This window comes from Dasypus novemcinctus, chromosome 22 (assembly GCF_030445035.2).
Source record: "Dasypus novemcinctus isolate mDasNov1 chromosome 22, mDasNov1.1.hap2, whole genome shotgun sequence".
Lineage (NCBI taxonomy): Eukaryota > Metazoa > Chordata > Mammalia > Cingulata > Dasypodidae > Dasypus > Dasypus novemcinctus.
The window spans coordinates 12,778,566-12,783,165 of NC_080694.1; the positions used below are offsets into that span (position 1 = coordinate 12,778,566).

The window sequence follows — 4,600 nt, forward strand, 5'->3', positions numbered from 1 at the left end:
AGACTAAGATTTACTTAGCAAGTCCCCTTAGGATGCATTTTCAAGTCACTAATTGAAGTAAAGAAACACTACACTTAAGATACAAATAGCTGAACTTGCAAAGCAGTATATAGTGATGGGTCAGTGATAATCCCACAGAACATGATTTTTATAAATATGGGAGAAACTTGTTACTTCTTCCCCAAATGCATTCAGAGATATAGGTATAATCAGTGATTTCTTAATTAGTAATTTTTCTAGGTGACTTTAGAGTTAAATTTACATGTAATTTATATTTAAAAATCTATTTCTATTGTCACAGTTTTATGTATATATATATATATATATAAATGATAGATTCAACGACATGAAGTCATGAAACACACTGGAAAAATATTAGCAAGAAGTGTCACAGACAACCACTATTATAACAGAAATTGTTTTGAAAAACAATGAAAGATCTTTATGAAGATTCAGTAAAATTAATGAAATTTTCATGTATATATATAAATTGGTGAGTTTATATATATATAAAATGACTGGCATACCCATTCTACCCAACATAGCATTCACATGAAATATTATGGACCCAGGCATGAGATAAGCAAAAAAGCTCTTTTTTTCAATTATCTTGCTGAATACAAAGGGAAAATATTCTCTTATAGAAAGTCATCTCATAAAATTTGTACAAGAACTGAACAACAATCTTCCTTAATCTTATAATCAGATGAGTCTATTGGTGTTTAGTGTATGTTCTTTAGATCTGTTCTATATATATATGTCTTTTTAGACTTATTGTCATTATATATGACATTATATATTCTGACTTTCCCACTCAGTATTATTTCAAAAGCTCTTTCCAGGTCATTAATCTTTTTACAAATCACTTTAAAGTCTATCTGACTCTCTATAACCATAGGTCACAATGCATTTAACTGTATTTCCCTATGCAGACCTTTTAGTTGCTTACTTTTCCTGTTGTATATAATAAAAAGTGAAATACAACCTGCATGTGTAGTTTTGTCCATATTTTTTGTCTAGTGTAGATTCTAAGACTAAGGAGTACCAAAAATTTTATACCAACAGATTCTCAACAGTATTGGATAATATAGCACTCATTAATGTTTGCTAATTTGCCAATTAAAATTTCACTAATTTTAAATTGCATGTATTGATGACATCTGAAATGAATGAATTCTTACATGTCTAATTTTTTTTCCTGAGGATCATCTTTTCATTAATTTTACCCAGTCTTCATAAAGATCTTTTATTGTTTTTGAAAGCAATTTCTGTTATAATAGTGGTTGTCTGTTACACTTGTTGCAATTATTTTTCCAGTGTGTTTCATGACTTCACGTAGTTAAATCTATCATTTTTGTCCTTTTATACCATTTTCTTTTGCTTTACTCCAGCGGTATTCTGCTCCATTGAGAGATTAAATTCCTGTCAGTCACTACTTTTGTTTTGTTTTGTACTAATTTATGTTTTATTTTAATATTTTAAGGCACACAAGTCCCTTTTTTATTTTACTTGAGTTTTCAGACTGGCATGAGAAGATTTACTTTATTTCAAAAAATGCTAATCAATATTTTAAAAAATTTTATTGCTTCCACTGAATTATACCTAATATTCTTTTAAATACTTTGAAAATTAGGATCTTTTGAGGATTGGTCGATACTTGCTTCTCATTGAACTTATCTGTGCTGATTGGTTTCATTAGTATTTTATAAACTGATATTCTTTTGAAATTATTTGTCATCTAATATTTTTGTCTGTTTTACTGATTTCTGTTTCAAATGTTTTTCTTAATAAAATTGGCTGTTTTTCTAGCTTCTTGAATTGATTACTTTGTTCCTTGTTTATTCTCCCAGTTCATTCATTTACTCAATTCATGCTATACGATCAAATATTTCAAGGATAAAAATATTGATATACAGTTTCTCCTTTTTGTTCTTTTACCAGTAATTTGGAAGTGTGAAGAATACTATTCTTTTTAGCTTTAGTTTACAAATTTTGACATAGTTTAAAATATACTTCCATTCCTTTGTTCTTTGTTCTTTTTCCTTTATTACATATATATATATATATATATTTGTATATATATATATATATATATATGTTGGGTTCAGTAAGACTAAGTCCCACACACAGCATCACATGGCTACAAGTAATCAGTTAATACAGAATCCAAAAATCATCTAAATACTCCGTCAATTCTAAAGAACACATTTGTCCAATAAACCCTGATGCTTTGTTTTCTTGCCTAAGAAATGCCTGTTTGCTTTTAAAAATAAATCTAGAGAAAGTTTCATAAATACCTTAAAATGACTTTATTTATTTGCAAAAATATCTGAAATCAACATATGATAGAAGTTTCTTAAAGAGTGAATTTCAGAGTATCAAATAAAGTAGCATTGTATCATGCTGCCTGTTTTATCCTCTTCCTGATATCCTTTTTCCAGAGATGGTCAATAATGAATTTTTAATTTTCTTATTCAAATTTGAGTTAGTGTAGCTTAAAGTCACAAATCTATCAGGATCTATCTTGCTATAGCTTCAAATATTCACTCAGCCCAGTTGATTTGGAAATATGACTAAATCATCCCTAATTTCAGATAAAACTCACGTGATGATTTTATAGGCACCCTGAAACAAGTTAAAAATATCAAGAAAAACTACTCAGCAACTTAGCCTTAGCAGCAGGAGTGACAATAGAGGAAACATAGGAGAACAGACCTAGGAATTTAAGTCTCTAATCCTTAAAAATCTGTTTTTCATTCTTTCCTCATTTATTAGAGAAAATGTGGATTTACAGAAAAATCATGTATAAAATACAGGGTTCTTATATACCACTCTATTATTAACCATCGCATTAGTGTGGAACAGTTGCTATATAGATGATAGCACATTTTTACAATTGTATTATGAACTATAGTCCATGGTTTAACTTAATGTTCACTGTCCAGCCTAGTTTCAGGGATTCATTTTGTTAATTTTTATTCTGTGAGACAGGTCCTTTTTTATTCCTGTTTTCCATGGGAGAACACACTATTGCAGTGGCTGGAAGACACCTCAGTCATATATTATTTCAATAAAGGCATCTGGAATGTTAACAATCATAAAACTGTATGCTTGTGTCAGTGTGTGTAGAATTGACTGATGTATTCACTAGATGACTCAAAATTTACCCAACATTAAATTTAGGATTTACCTGCTCAGCATTTCCAACAATCATACAGAAAACATTTTATCTGACAGATATATTATCTTGATTGAAATTTTTCTAATGTCATTGCAATCCCTGTGCCATTTGCAGATAAATCAATTATCCAAATGCAAACCTTGATTCATGGAGCAGTGAACAACGTGATAGAGTTTATCCTGCTCGGTCTGACACAGAACCCAGACATGCAGAAACTCTTGTTTGTTGTGTTTACACTCATCTACTTTCTCACCCTTGTGGGCAACCTACTTATCGTAGTGACCATCGCCACCAGCCCAGCACTCAGCACCCCAATGTATTTTTTTCTGTCATTTTTGTCCTTCATAGATGGCACTGTTTCTTCTGTTACAGCCCCCAAAATGATATTTGACTTACTTGTTGGAAACAAAACTATCTCCTTCAATGGCTGTATGACTCAGGTCTTTTGGGAACATTTCAGCAGTGGAGTTGAGGTCATCCTGCTCACAGTGATGGCCTATGACCGCTATGTGGCCATCTGCAGGCCCCTGCACTACATGATCACAATGAACCGGCAGGTGTGTGTTCTCTTGGTGGTGGTGTCCTGGGCTGGGGGATTTCTTCATGCCCTGATTCAAATCCTTTTTATGCTGTGGTTATCCTTCTGTGGTCCCAATGTCATTGACCATTTCTTCTGTGATTTTTACCCTCTGCTAAAACTCTCCTGTACTGATACTCAAATGCTAGGACTCTTTGTTGCCGCGAACACTGGATTCATGTGTGTGCTCATTTTTTCTATTCTTATTACCTCCTATGTCCTCATCCTTTGTACCCTCAGAACTCACAGCTCTGAAGGACGGCGGAAGGCGCTCTCCACCTGCGCCGCACATATTACTGTAGTGGTCTTACTCCTTGTGCCATGTATGTTTATATACCTTCGGCCTACGGGCACCTTTCCCATTGATAAAGCAGTGGCTGTATTTTATACTATGATAACACCCATGCTAAATCCTTTAATCTATACACTCAGAAATGCAGAGGTGAAAAATGCAATGAGGAAGCTCTGGAGTCAAAGAGTGAGCTTTTGTTCTTTTACCGGTAATTTAGAAGTGTGTAAATAGATAAGATAACATAAAATCTATTCATATTCTAAGAGCAATTGTGTCTAAAACAAAATAAATGGCCTTGTATTCAGAATAAGTGAATTAAGTACATATTATCCCTTTGTTTTCTTAAATCCTTAATTGTTCTTCTTTCATAAATGGTGACTCTAGTCTACTCCAATTAGAAAACCCATTGCATAAACAAATTAATAATCAATGGGATTTAGTTAATTTAAATGAAATTTTCACAAGGTTTGGAAAATATATGGCATTATATATTCTATACAAAAATCTGCAAATCTTTCGGTGAAGCTTCTCTAACCAATAGTGGAAGTAC

General features: G+C 32.2%; 1 pseudogene; it reads left to right on the plus strand.

Annotated features, from left to right (window-relative positions):
• The first annotated feature begins 3,272 nt into the window (after positions 1-3,272).
• On the plus strand, positions 3,273-4,281 carry LOC101437244 (olfactory receptor 4C5-like; annotated as a pseudogene).
• The last annotated feature ends 319 nt before the right edge of the window (positions 4,282-4,600 follow it).